General features: G+C 36.2%; 1 protein-coding gene across 4 annotated transcripts in view; it reads right to left on the bottom strand.

Moving 5' to 3' along the window:
• The window catches only part of TENM4 (teneurin transmembrane protein 4), a 1,547,070-nt gene that overhangs the window by 733,081 nt on the left and 798,197 nt on the right, over window positions 1-15,792 (bottom strand). For all 4 annotated transcript variants that reach the window (XM_085592903.1, XM_085592878.1, XM_085592882.1 and 1 more), the window contains one exon: window positions 11,850-11,937. The gene's annotated coding sequence lies outside the window, so the exon portion shown is untranslated. The remainder of the gene's footprint in view (window positions 1-11,849; window positions 11,938-15,792) is intronic.

Consider the following 15,792-nt stretch of genomic DNA (forward strand, 5'->3'; position numbering starts at 1 on the left):
GGAAACTAACCCTCCCCCCTAAAAAAACCCATAAAAAATCAAATCAAAAAACCCAACAAACCCAACAAATGAGTAAAAGACATTATTGTTAATTGTCCCCATGAAATGGCACCTACAGTACAGAGCCCAAATACCAGATTAAGCTCAAGGTCAGTGTTTGAATAACAAATCTCCCCAGCAAAATATCACTAACCACTACAGAGCACAGCAAACTGCAAAAGCCAATACCAACTTTTAACATGTACAGCAAGAAAAAGGGTAGGGTACAGATTGGATAAATTAATGTCAAGAACAGAAGGATCAATATTATGACCCAAAACTGTTAACAACTATAAATCCCTTTTAATACACTCTGGCCAGTCTATTATTTAATCAAACTCTCTGAGACTCACATTGGGTGTCAAAAAGAACTCTCATGGCTTCAGCCCAGCCAGCAACTAAGTACCACAATGCCACTCACTCACTCCCCACACCAGCAGATTGGGGGAAAGAGAATTCAAATTGTAAAGAAAAGAAAACTCATGCATTGGTATAACAACAGATTAATAACTGAATTAAAATATTACTTCTATTACTACTACTTCTGCTGCTACTAGTATTGCTTCTATTAGTAATACTGCTACTACCTCTACCATTATTCCAATGAAAATGAAAACAACAGAGAAAGGCAAGTGATGTAAATGAAAACCATTGCTCACCACCACCAGTTGATCAATTTCTGAGCAGCAGCTCCTTGGCTGCTGAGCATGACAACATATGGTCTGGAATATTCCTTTGGTCAGTCAGGGTCAGATGTCCTCTCTATGTCCCATCCCAACTCCTTATGCACCTCCAGTCCCTCAGTTCTGGGGTGGATGAGGAGCAGAAAAGGCCTTGGCTCTGTGTGAGCACCACTCAGAAATAACAAAATCATCCCTTGTGTTATCAGTACTGTTTCCTGCACAAATTCAGAATTTAACCCTATACCAGCTACTCTGAAGAGAATTAACTCTACTCAAGTAAAAGCCAGCAGAATAAAATAATGTTTTTCATTTTTGGAAGGTATGCTATATTTTTCATGTCTAGCATACAGTTTGCATTTCAAAGCCTAAAATTCAAAACTACTTAGAGAATTCTCATCCATGCTTATGGCATAAAATGATTGTCTTTCTGAAAATTATTTATAAAATGAAAGTTTTGGAGACTGTAATCTGCTGATTTCTTCTAATGGCAAAGGAAAGGAGTTCCAGATGAAAGGCAGTCTAAATTTCTCCAGTGGAGAACAAGTGTTCATCATACCATAGCTAGAGCAGAGTTCTAAAAATAGAGCAGATCCATCCAATATTTTGAACTCATCTCCCAGTTAACTGCTAATCTGTAGTAATTTGCAGTTCAGGGACTCCTGAGGTCTTTCTGCCCCTGCAACATGGTCAAGGTTTTTTCAGAAAAATTAGGACAACCAAGTAGTATTTTTGGAGGTTATCAAAAGACAAATGCATTTTTCTCCCTGTGCTCCAAATTTTAAAAGAGAAAAATTCATGTTTGCAGGTTCAGGTAGTCTTCATTTTTATATTTTATCACATAAAACATAAGATAGGCTAGTTTCAGGCATTGGTACATATTTAACACTTTTCACACTAATGAAGACTGGTTCGTATATGGTCTTGAAGGTATCATTTTCTGCCGCCAGTTCATTCCTTATTTAGTATGCTTCTGAATGTAACTAAACTAGCTTGACAAAAGTTATAGTAAGAACTCTCTTCCTGACAATTGCTTTCTTTTTTCCATGTTTGCCTGCCAATACCTCATGGTACTCTTAAATAATTTTCAGCTGATAATATTCACACAACACTAGAATTAATTAAGATTTTAGTATTATGCTGGCTATTAGATTTATTTAGTCAGCAACAGGACCAACATGTACCTCTTCACTAGTAAGATGTAACTTTCTTGTCTGTTTTCCAGATAAATATAGTATTTCCTGATATGCATGAAAATATTGTAATAATATACTGATTTTTTTTAATGTTCACCTTAAATTGGTGCATTATATAGAAACCAAAACCCTTGATTTGGTTCTGATTTTTTTTTCCTAATATTCAGGTAAGCTTTATTAATTAAACAGAGACACAATGTAAAAGATAGAATCACACATTTATATGTGTGTATGAAAACTTTTTGTAAACTTTGTTGGCTTAGCATATCTTCCCCTTTTTCTCTGACCTTAACACAAACTTGATTTTTAAACAAAGCTATTTTAGACATGATTAAAGGCATGCAAAATTATGGGTAAAATAATGATTATTTTGTACACAATTACTCCTATCTAACTATACAACTGTAGCTCAGTGTGAAACAGATCAGTCTTTTCCTATCTGGTTCAATTCCTCTTTCAGCCTTGAGTGTTGACTGTAATATGCAGACATGTAAATAGGTAAAAGTGAACCATATATAAATTAGTAAAGCCAGAAAATAATAGGATCTTTAGGAACTCTTTCTTTACTACAAATCTAAAATCTCTAGACTAGGAGACGTACAGGAGTTCAAGCAGCATATTACTCTGTACAAACACCTTTTTACTACATTCTGACAGCTTTTGACAAATGTAACACAGAGCAAAATCATTTGCAATGGCTGCATCTGTCTCTTTATATTCCATGATGAGAACTGTAAAGACTGGTTATTTATTTAAAAGTCAAGTCTATGTGCGGCAGATTTTGTGAAGTGTGAACAGTGAAAGCACTTCAGTGCCGTCTTTTCCTGTGTCTAAGTGCAATGCAAGCAGTTTCTAATTTCCTAACTTGTACCTTTGGTATTTTAGCTTATTTCCAAAGAACATTTGGCAAATAATCTGTGGAAACAAATCCTTGTGCATTAATTCAAGGCATCACCTCTGAAATGAGGATGTGTAGGCTTGTTTTGCCTGGAAAATATTGTTGTAACCTGACTGTATAATTGTTCTTGGGATCACTTGGATGGTGGACACTTTAATCAATGGAAGAATTTCTTTATTTATTCTAAACGTGATTTACCATTTCTTCCCATGATACATCAACTTCTAGGATCTCCTGGTGATAAAAAATGGTAAAAAAATATTTGCACTGGTTGGCCAGCTCTAGTGCTTAGTGTGGCTTATGATGGTAAAATTAATGAGTCAGTTAAAGGGTAAAAACCAATGGATTCACACTTCCAATCTTTGATGTAAAGATAAACCTAGACGTGTTCTAGTAAGGCAAATGAATCAAGTTTTCATGAACCACCCAATTTTCTTTATATAAGGGCTGAACTGAGTTCTTTTTCTCTTACCAGGAATTATTATCAGCATCTGACAAGTAACCAATTCTACAAGTAAAAAATTCAGGCTCTTTAAATTAGGTTGCTGTGAAGGCAAGACAGATTTTATTCAGGCTCCTAGCATTAGCCTAGTTATTTTGCTTATTTCCCTTCTCCTACCATTTTCAAAATGTACCTTAAACTACAAGAAACAAATCATATTATCTATCCAATAGCTTAATTCAAGTTGCTATTAGAAACACAACAGCAGAATTATCTCTATTATCAGCTAATTTAAGCATATTGACCTTCTTTCCCCCTGCTTCCTGCCAAGGACTAGCATTTAAGAGTTTGCATGGGTATAGATGCCGGTGTCTCTTATGCAACACTCCCCAGCTACAGGGGCTATACCTGCATGAGATGATTCCTTATTATCTTTCCCCAGGAGATTATTTCCTTCACAGCCTTAAGATTGATTTTTTTTTTTTTCCTGACACTGAATTCCTGAGCATACTGCAGGCAGTATTCTTCACATTTTATATTATCTGCAAAAAAAGCCCAACCCAACATATTCTTCCTCTTAGGCAGAAACACAAACCCTTATTCATTATCTCCAAAGACAACATGTTTACCTCTGGAGTCTGCTCTTCCATATCTTTCACAGCTCTCAATGCAGTAAATAGTAAGTGTTTCTCCTTTACCTCAGAGCAGAAAGGGTCTTACACTGATTTTTCAATATTTTTTTTCTTTTCTTTATGGAAAGGGTGAATATCTTTCTAATTGCCTGGGCTTTGATCCTGTAGTCAAAATCACACATCTTACAGAACAGATAAGAAAAAAGTCTTAAGTTTAATGCAGAGAAAAGAAACTTAGCAAATGGATAGAACATGGGATTGAAAGGCAGGAGGTTTGGGATTTATTCCTATCATTATTATTTGCTTTTACATGATCATTGTCAAGTCATTTAACCTCTGTGTCACATATTCCTCTGTATGCAGAATTAAAAAATAACATTTCTCTATTCCAGGAAGATACTGCATAGTATGAGGCCTAATTAAAGCCAGTAAAGTGTTTTGAGATCCTTGGATAAAAGGTGCTATAAAAAGTTCCAACTATTAATTGCTTTGCGCTCCCTAGAAGACTTTAAGTCACATACCTCTTTGAATCATGGATCTCCATTAAATGAAGATTGCTATCTGTACAATCATGCAGTTGTTGGCTTTTTCATTTCAGAAACAGATATCTTGTGAGAATGAGCCATCCTTACTTATGAACTAACCTAAAATCTTAGCTACTACCTACAGACTTCAGGAATAACACATGAAAACAACACACCACTAACCCAGTTTACTCTCTTTTGTAAGTTTCTGCAAATTCCTTTGACTTTCTGTTTGAAGTCCACCACTTTAGAATATATGTCTTTTCCCAGGAAGATCAAATCTAATCTGAAGTAGGTTTCTGTTATGTTTTGTTTCTTTGACACCGTTCTGGATAGAGGAACTCCAGGAGGAGATGGAGAAGGTGTGTGCATTGACTGAAATCTTCTGCTTCTCAGATTACCAAGATGTACACTATGCTCAATAAAATGGTAATATTAAACCAACATGATCTTGCATGAATTCTGAGAAGTCAGAGTTTCTTCTGAACATTTGCGTGGGTGTAAACCACTGTGCAATGCAATCGCTTTTCCTTTGGTCACCTTTTCTTCCCACAGGGTTGAAACGGGCAAAACACTTAGCAGACACCCAAAATCTGTGTTATTTCACTTCGCCTTCAAATGAGACAGAGTAAAAATTTAATAGAGTAGAAATCTACTTAGATTTACGTAAAATGTACTGCTTTAAGCTTGTTAACATAAGTGAAATATACTATTTATTCTGCAACACTAGCAAACTGACTCTAGCTAAAGAGAAAAAAAATACAAATTTCTGCAATAAAAGATAAGAGATAAGAAAGACTCTTTAGACTTTGACACAGACAATGTAGAGTAATTTAAGAGTTCTTTTTGTACTTTCTGACAAAAACTAAGTATAAGTGTAACTAGCTGTAAGTGTAACACGAAATCAACAGAATAAATATATGTAAAGTTATTGTAAAATTCTATACATATAAAAATTAATTAAGAATAATAAAAAAAGATCAAGAGTTCTCAGGAGTGAGTATGTCTATTAAAAAACAATATGTCTCGAAATGCATCTAGCGCTATAATAAACATGTGGTTTTTTACAAATCTTTATTGAAATTGGAGAGTTTTAATTTTTCATTTATGTTTCATTATGGCAAGCCAGGCAGGGGCAGAGGGGAGAACAGAATTTCCCTGGAGGGGCTCCACTCTACCTCAGCCTGCCACCTGCAGAGACAGACAACAATATGCTGGTGTGCAGATAAATGGTGTGGACTGAGAGGGCCCTGGGTTAGAGAGAGAGACAGGACTGCTGGTCAGTCACTCAAGAGACATCTGAGTGCCCAGTATCATTCCTGTGCCTGCAGGCAGCCCAGCCGCTAGAGCAGCTGGGCTGGAGATGGGTTGGGTTCACTGCTCCGCTAGAGCGGCCGCTAGCGACTCTGGGGGTGAATCAAGTAAACCCAAAGTTTATGTACTTATAATGTCCAAACATTGTGTAGTTAATATAGTTAATGCATTTATAGCCGTGTAAGTGCATAGTATATAAAAAAGTAAACAAGTAAACAAACAAATATACCAGCAGCGCGGGAGGGAGAGAAGTTCTACTTGTTTCTAAAACAGCCAAGTAAAAACCGAGACGCCAGCTAAGATAATCTGTGGATGCAGAGAGTACCCCGCAAAGAAGCAAAACAAGTAGAGAAACATAAATGAAGACATTTACTATATTTAAAAGTAATTTATGTAAAAATACCACCTTTCCCAGTGAGTTTATGTAGTTCTTCCCCCACATTATAGTCATTTGATTCTCAAGATTATATAGTTGTGTTTGTAGAAATTTTAAAATTTTGTTTGCAACAAGTATAACATTTTATGTGGAAAAACTACAATATAGTAATTTATGTTTAACTATAATAAAGCAAATTTAAAAAATTCCAAGAATTCCTCCCTCACAACAACTTAAACTCTAAGTCTCCTAAATTTGAAATAAAGACAAAAGTTCTATATTTGTAAACATACTAGAGTTTTTGTTGTAGCAGACACAGCCTTTTGCAAGGCAGCAAAATAAGTGTCAGTAGAAACAATACTTTAATTAGATTGTGCGAGAAGAGAACTAAAAACCCCTAAAATTTTATAAAGGAAAGTTTAAATAAAAGAGAAATACTAAAGCAATAAACAGAATAGCCTACAGGGGGCTTTTAATTTTTTTATCCATGTTTCAGAAGGAATGCTCCGATTTCTTGCAACTCTGATAAAAACTGGCCACTTGTTTTAGAGAGCCAAGAAATGTACAATCACCTTACATATGACTTCCCAGACTCTCTAGGCAGGTATTTGGTTAATGGCTGTATTACTTTCAGCAGCATTAACTATTTATTTTGAAGAAGACAGAAACACATCTTCAAAAGACCAAGCATTCTGTAATTGTACCATTCACCTACCATCTTATGCTAACAAGTCTAACATGAATAAGATCAACAAAACTTCAGAATTTTTTGATAAATAACACACATCCAAGCACAGTTAGCTTCACTATTACTTGGCAAAAAAAATCCATTAAAATATACAAAAGCCTAATTTTCTACATGTTGAATTAAAAGCCATTCATGATCTGGATTTTTGCAATTAAGCATGAAGGCAGAAGGTACAAGAAACATGTCTTTGGAAAAACGACTAAACTATTATTGGACCATCTTACTGCTCAGTTTTGGACCCCAGCATTGATTCTGTCAGCACACTTTATCTACCTGAACACAATTTAGAATCATAGAACCATTAAATGGCCTGTGTTGGAAGGGATCTTTAAAAATCATCTTGTTAAAGCTCCCTGGCAATAGAAAGGGACACCTTATGCTTGACCAGGCTGCTCAGAGCTCCATCCAGCCTGGTCTTGAGCACTTCCAGGGATGGGGCACCCACAACTTCTCTGGACAATCTGTGGCAGTGCCTCACCACCCTCACAGGGAAGAACTTCCCAATATCTAACCTAAACCTCCCATCTTTCAGTTTGAATCGATTCCCTCTTCTCCTACATGCTCTTGCAAAAAGTCCCTTTCCATCTTTCTCATAGGCTCCCTTTGGGTACCAAAAGGCCAGAATCAAGTCAACCCTGAGCTTCTTCTTTTCTACGCTGAACAATCCAGATTCTCTCAGCCTTTCTTCTAATAAACTTGGTGACTCTCCTCTGGACTTTCTCCAACAGGTCAACATCCTCCCTGTGCTGGGAACTCCAGAAATGGATGCAGTACTTGCATTGGGATTTCACAAGACCTAAACAAATGCAGTAGTGCTGAGAAAGCTGTGAGGAGTCAAATTCCAAACAAATTTTCACATAAAAATTGACTCCTGTGGGTGATTTGGGACTAGAGAGACTGTCCATTTCCAGACAGAAATTGCCATATATGTCAGAAAACCATCAATAATCCTGAATGTAACATTTCTAAAGTAAAAATTGCATGTTTAAACACTTCCAGGGATAAGCTAAAATTTTTTCTCCATCAAAAGCAGGATTAATTACTTTTTCTTGACCTGAGGACTCCTATAAAATAGGAACCACCTTGCAGTATTAGAGTATTGGAGAAAGCTCCCAGACTCCGCTGTGGCTTGTATTTAACTATTTATTGTAAATTCTCCAGCTGCAGATGGAGTCTCTCCCTTCAATATTTATTGGCATTTAACTCATAAGGAAATGGAAATTCTGAAAACATTTTTGATCAATGGATTCAATCCTGTATTTTTTGGGGGTGTGGCTGCCTATGATTTCTGCAGCATGAATCTCTATTTCTAACTTGACTCTACAATAATTTGCATCTATTGAAAAGGTTTTTCATTGGATATTAGCAATTTTATTGTCTTTTGCTGTACTACTGCTACTGCTTTGGTCATCAGAGAGTGAAAGATTGAAAGATGATAAGATGATATATGTGTAACCTTACAACTGCCTTTACCTAATGCAATGGTGATATTTTTGAGGTTGCCAGTCCTATTTCTAGATTTTATTTCAAGCTGTTTCCAAATAATTACATAGTAGAGCACCTGTGCTAGATGAGTATCAAGGGTATTAAGGCCAGACAAAAAGAACACTTGTTTTTATTTTAAATTGACTTTTTCTTATTAAAAAAATCCAGCAGAACAGTGAACACCCAAATTTATGAGTATGTTAAGGCATGAGAAGCAGAAAATTAAAAGGTGACAGTATAGCAGCAGCTCAAATTGATATTATTCAAGCTGGTGAAGCGCAGATAAAGAGCAGAAGATATGAAAAGCTGGAGCTCAGTTCTAAAAAGCCCTCTTCAAAAGAGTTCACATTCTACTAGATATACAGAAAATAACTGTTATGACTACTTATATTTCTACAAAGTTGAGATATACAGAGAAGTGTCTCATCTCCCAATTCATGCACCTAATTGTAAGGCATATAAACAGCATGATTATTTGCTAAAAGGATTATGATTCCTAGTGTTTGGAAACAGAGTTGTTACTTCTTGTAATTATCAACTGTGCTCATAATAATTTCATTTCCAAGCACAGTGTTTATTTCTTGTGCTTTCAAAAGGATATTCTGCCCATGCATGTGGTACAGTTGCTGTGTATGTCCATCACAGCTATTTTCTAGTGTGTTTAGAAGCCTTCAGATTCCCAATATGGCATTGATTCCTGCTAAAAGCATCAATCTATGACTTTAAGCAGTAGATATGTCAATGTGATGTGATCATGTAGGGAATATAAGGGCTGTTGGTTTTAGATACAATATCTAAGCCACACCCTTTTAAAGCAAAGAGGGCAAACAAATATTGTCTTTATGCTATCCAACACATTGAGAGTGCAGTTTGAAATGATTGTAAATGAGAGTCTCCTGTCAGGGTTTCAGCTTCCATCAAGCCCAGGTTAGTGCTGTTTACTCCCGAGATAGTACAGATTTCACCAGTTGAATGTTGCATTTATTGACCACTTTAATGTACAGGAGAGAGGTGAATTTATCCACAACCTCTCTTCCCCTTCCACCATTTCCACACATTTGTTTCCATGAGTAAGAGAATCTGGTAATTTTTGCCCTGGATTCAGGGGCAGTGTACTAGAGACAAGCAGGGCTGGGAAAGACCACAGGAGATGGACTTAATTCTATATCTCAACCAGGATCAGTTATATCTGACTGAAGATTCTCCAGCCTATTCTGAAAACCCTCGAAGCAGTGTATTCCATCACTATATTTTCCCAATCTGTCTAAGCTGTCTGCTACTACCCGCCCTGAATTGAGTTCAGTTTAACTTCCTAACATTTTTCTCTCTCCAGTATGAATTTAATAGAGAGAATAAAGCACTTATTTCTTTTTTGAAAAGCCTATAATTTACTTCAAGCTCATCACTGTAAATCAGCTCAATCAATTCCACCTTTCTTTTCCTTCTTGCTCATGAACCTTTCATATTCATCCTTGTTTTTCCTCAGAGGTCTATGTCCAGCTGATCCATAGCTTTTTTTCTAGTGTCCCATCATGGATATTCCTGAGGTTGTATCAATACCAAACAGAATGTAGCAGGTGGTTTATATTGCAGGCTGTACTTTTATCCACACTGCAAAATGACATTTTTCCTTTTTACAGAAACGTTGTATTCTTCACGCATATTCCCCTGTGGTGTTTCATGTCCCTCTGCTAGGAAGACTGGACAGAGTTCCCTCTGTAAAATCAGTCCTGATTCCCCAGGTGAACTTAGGTTTTGCTCAGCATGTAAAACTCTGTGCCCTCCAGTGATCAAAGCAGCCAGTGATCATACAGACTTCTGAGAGCAAGTCATACTCTAAAACAAAAGCATTTTAAATAAAATCTTAAAACCACAGGACAAATTATGTGCACATCTATGGTATTAGGTACCTAATTATCTCCCACAGCTGGATCCTAACCTTCCTAAAGAAATCCCACTTCCTCTTTTCTGGCTCCCCAACTTCTCTCAGCATCTTTTAGAATCCTGGTGCTCTCATCCATTGAATATTAAACTGTGTAATTTCTCTTGAAGATTAAGTAAAGTACCTTGGTGTGTGTATATATCATAAAACAGTTTTCTGATCATCACAACATCTCACCCAACTACACAGAACCCCATAATAAGTTAGAATTAGTTGGGTTGGAAGGGACCTCTGGATGTCTAATTCATCTTTACTTCAAAAGCAAGTCTAACCGGATGAGGTTGCTTTGGAAATTGTCCAGATGAGCTTTGAACACTATCTGTAGAAATAATCCCCCTTTTGCCATGGACTGATTTTGATCCCCTCCTCCTGGTACATATCCAGGTAATGTGTGAAAATACTACGCAATACTGTTCCCAGATATTTTCTTTCTGATAAAGACTTAACAGAGGAGACCAACTCAAGACATTTCAAAGTGTCAAGTATTTCAGTCACTGTGGCTCACAATGAATAAAATGTCCTTTGTATTTCATCAGTCTCTAGAACATGTATCTTTATACAGCAACCTAGCAATCCAAACATGGTGATTTCACCTTTGGTCTCTTTTCCACATTTTTGATACAAAATCCCAGCACTAACAGCATTTCAAGTGCAGATCTTATACCAAATGGATGGAAGTAGTAATCAGCATTGCAAAAAATATTGACAGTGCAAGAGTTAAAGCAACTCCATTTAGAACAAAAAATATATTTTATATTATTCATTTTTAGTAATATTTTAAGAAGAAATAAGTTTTATTAGGCCTAGTGGAGTTTAGTCATTCTTAACAGCTACCTTGTGATCTCTCCAATTATGTAAAGAAAAATAATTCAGTTCATACACTACTGTACATGCATTAGTGTATATCCTTACAGATACACAGTTCCTGCTCTTCAGAAATTACCCACTCAACATCATACAATAAACCAGACATACCAATAAGACTATACCTTGGGTGATTTTGACCAGTGATCTTCAAATTAATCTTTTAAATGTGTGATTTTCTTTAGTATCTGATGTATATTAATCAGCTAAAAATAAAAACCACACTGATATTTCTAGACCCATAAACACTCTTTAGCATCAAAATCAAAGCAAAAGCACAATATCTACAGCAAATAAAACAAGACCAATCCAAAAAAATAAAAAACCCCAACCCAGCAGTGAAAAAAAAAGGATTAAAAAAATAGCAAGAAATTTTATGACTCTTGCATTAGCCTGTGCAACTGAATGTTGGACATTTCTGATGAGGGAGTACCTGTAGATAAAACAACCTACAAAGCTTCATGGTACACAATAGTACAAAGTGGCAACTGAAAATGTTTTTCTAGGGGAGGGAGGAAATAGGATATATTAGTACTGAAGTTATTTGGGAAAGAGAACTGCAAATATTTAAAATATACTATTTGATTTGTTTTTCTTTTCTTTTTTTGATTTATTTTTTTTTTGTAAACATCCAATTGAATTATAAACCTTCCTTCACATTGTTGTGCCTGAAAAGTAGCAAAAGAGAAGAAAGAATACAATGACTTACCAGCAAGTCTGTTTGCTAGGTAAATATTTCATCCAATACTTGTACGACACTCTGTCTCCAACTGAATCCATATATTATTACCAATGTCCTGTAAAATGATAAAGACAAAACATAATTCTTTGAGGAACATTGTAAGTAAAAAATGCAAGTACAAGTATGGTGTCAATGAGAAATTCTGTATGATTCTGAAATTTCATATCATATCTACTGGGAGAGTGTAGCTATTATTACAAGGCATTTTAACTAAGATTACAATTGGGAAAAATGACATTTGAAAACCATATAGCAAAATACTGGTGGGTAGGCATGTTTTACTTCATCAAAGAAGGCTTATTAATCTATGCTATAAAAATCATATTCATGATGCAAAATTAATAAAAACTAAATTGGGTTAATCTACTTGAATGAAGAGGTTTTTCTGGTGCTACTTGAAAATCTAATGTCAGTCTTGCTAGAGAAAAAATTGTTTGAAAGTATAATTTGTGTTGCTTTGCTTTACCTCCTTGAAGCTTAGTCTAAGGTAGTTATTAGACTCTTGTTTGAAGCTGGTAGAGAAAGAGAAGTACCGCTGAGAGCAAACATCCTCTGTGTGGATGTTTGTCTCTTCACACAGTATTGTTTAGATGGTCAGCTCAGCCTGCACTGCCAGCTGGTTAACATAGAAAACATGAAACCCACCCAGAAAGTGCAAGGGAAACAAGAATCACATTGTCTATTTTTATTTTGACAATGTTTAGCTGTCTCCCACTCCTGCAATCTGCAAAGTGGCAGTGGCTCAGAAGGCAGATTTCTTCATGGTTGTGAAATTTTCTCAGATGAGAGTTCAGGCTTTAATAAAATTAACTCCCTGTGAAAAAACCCATGGTGTTAGGGTGAGAAAATACTGCAGATTAAACTTTGTGCACCTTTCCCAAGGCCTCCCCTGAGATGACGAGAGAAGTCAATGGACAAACCTTAAAGCTGTTGTTTCATAGTGAAGGATCAGAGCACACAAATCTCTGTTCAAATAAGACCCCTATTTGAACACACTTTTCATCTGCTGAGCATTAGTAAGACACATAAAGCTCAATGTTTACCAAGAAACTGCAGTATATGCAGGCTACAACATAAATATTTTACAAGTGTGCAGAACCCGCTAAAAAGGATCTTTTCTCACTTTTACAAATGCATCCTTCATATCAATAACAACCTTAGTACATGTAATCACTTTATGCAAAAGGAATAGTCTTGCCAAATATGAAATGGTTGCTGAGATACAGACTGATCTGCCCAATGAGAAACAAATATTATATTTCAATCTGCTTTTAGTGAGTCCAGGAGCATTCTCATTTTAAATGCTCTTTAAGAATATTTTCTCTCTTAATGTGCACCAATTAGAAGCAGGAAAAGCAGATGGCCAAAATAAATTAGAGACAGCATACCAGCCCTGCCTCAGATCATCACCATTGGCAGATCTGAGCAGCATCTCCATCCACTCAGTAGTTAGAAAGAGAAGTATGTGGGTTTTTTTCCTCTATCCTTTCTGGAATAAAATTGGAGAGGCACTGCAGCTGTCAGAGTACTTGGTTAGCAGATCTGAAGAAAGTGGAAATCTGGCCAAGGATATATAAACACTTTTGAGGAAGAAATTTTCTTCATATCAATTCTAAACCTCCCCTGGCACAACCTGGGACTTCCTCCTGTCCTGTTGCTTGTTACTTGGATGATCAACCCCCACCTTGCTGCAACCTACTTTCAAGTACTTGTAGAGTGTGAGAAGGCCCCTGAGTGTCCTTTCCTCCAGACCAAACACCCCCAGATCCCTCAGCCTCTCTTCAGACTTGTGCTCCAGACCCTTCAGCAGCTCTCTTGCCCTTGTCTGGATAAGGAGAATGACATCGGTGCTAGTCATCAGGAAAAGTTCTAAGTAATTTTTAGATTTTGTTTGGTTTTTTGGGATATTTTATGGTGATGGCTGCGGTTGCTCCATGGTGTTGTTACTGGACAGCCATCCTTGACTGTAACACAACATCATGGAGTGCACACATGGTGGAACTGAGGAGGAGGAGTCAGGGCAATAAGTGGAGACAGATCTGATGGGAAAAAAATGGGACATTAGGAATATGCCTCATCCTGTATGTTGGAACACCTGAAGCTTTCTGATGCAGCTGAGCCAAGTGACCTGCTTCTGTGCTTGCAGAAATTAGTCACAACAAACACAGGTTTTGGCAATCCCAAATGACTTATTGAAAGTGTTTTGCCTTTCTGGTGAGAAAGTGAGAGTTTGAAGAAAGATCTAACTGCACATTTTCACTACAGGACCAAAATAACAGATCAACCAACCTTGAAATGTTATTGTTTGCTTTATATGATTATATAAAAATTACCTAAACAAGCTATGAAGAGTATTAAGTAATCTGAATGCTGAGTGAATAAAGAAAGTGATTGCAGAGTAGTTAAGCATGAAAGAATATCTGAAAGGTTTTGGGTTGTTTTGCTTTTTTTTTTTTATTCTACCTTTTAAGCTGAAGATAAATTGCAGGCTGCACATATACACAAGTTGGTTTAATTTTCACATAGACAATCTTATTTTTGCAGGTATTTTTCCCCACTTGTAGTACTAGAAAGTGTAAATACTATATGCTGCATCTAACTGACAGAGATGCATTTCTAATTAAAAACTTCAGACATTTACCAGTTCAGAACTGAGCATTTAACATGTAATGAGTTTTAAAAAATGCCATTTGTCTCCAATATGAATTGCAAAATTGGGTAGCCCAGTCTCTGCACAACTAGGGGCTATTGTGCTTTGCCATGTCATTTTTAATGCCTTTTATTTATGATAAATAATCCTTGTTAGTGTTTCCACTGTTGCTGGAGGGTGTTCTACTGCTTTATATTTGACTTTTCTTGCCATTCTAAAAGCTTTTTTTTTTTTCAAAAAAATTAACTTCTGAATACGTTACTTTTGTCCCTTAGACCTTGTATTTATGATATATTTTATAGCTGTGCCAGCCTTATTGTAGATAGGATTTTGTTTGGGATGAAGATGTGTCAAAAACACGTTTGCCAGAGCTTTGGGAAAGCCTTGCATGTGGGGACTTGTGCCATATATTGCAATTGAATAGATTCATGTAATTCAAACATTTCCAGAAGTCCACTTTGTTGGATTTTTTGAAATAAATTTTTATAGCATTTGAGCTTTTTCAGGCTCAAATCTGGGAATCACAGAACTGTGGAAATATCATATCATGGCATATAACACCATTTGAATTAGAGTCCTGCTGTGTTAGGCATTGAACATAAATTACATCCAGATTGTCCTTTAGCCCTAATTGCTCTCAGTTTTTATTTATAGCTTTAAAAGAAGAGACAATCAGCCACACAAAGTTATAGGCTTTCTTAATAATCACTTACAGACATATCTCACTGAGAACAAAACCAGTTGCCATTTTCCATTATCCATGACAATCAGTCACAAAGGAATACAAATTCACCCTCCTAAAATAGTACCTCCGACCTTCAGAGAAAGTGGTGATTTGTACCAACAGCCTAAAGTAAAAACTAATGTAGCCAACTGGAATCTGATGGGGCAAAAGTGATTTTTGAGTCATAACTAAGCAATAAAATCCTGCTTTGCAATGAATTTCAATAGTTGCAGCAATATAGCTATAAGAAACCTAAATATTTGTTTTATGGAATGTGTTTATTGATTATTTTGCACTGAATTATCAGGATTTCACTGCAGTACTGAAGATGTTTTGACACATGGACAAGAATAGAAGGTAGAGTCAGGCTGCAAAGAAAGATATATCTGCACTGCGATATCATTGCTAAAAGAAACACAGTTAAGAGGCTGGAACTAGATGACCTTCAAGGTCCGTTTCAACCCAAACTGTTCTATGATTCTGTATGTTTCTATGGTTTGCTAGGATATATGGCTGCTTGGAAATGTGATTTTGAG

Source organism: Lonchura striata, chromosome 1, assembly GCF_050655825.1.
Source record: "Lonchura striata isolate lonStrDom1 chromosome 1, ASM5065582v1, whole genome shotgun sequence".
Taxonomy (NCBI): Eukaryota; Metazoa; Chordata; class Aves; order Passeriformes; family Estrildidae; genus Lonchura; species Lonchura striata.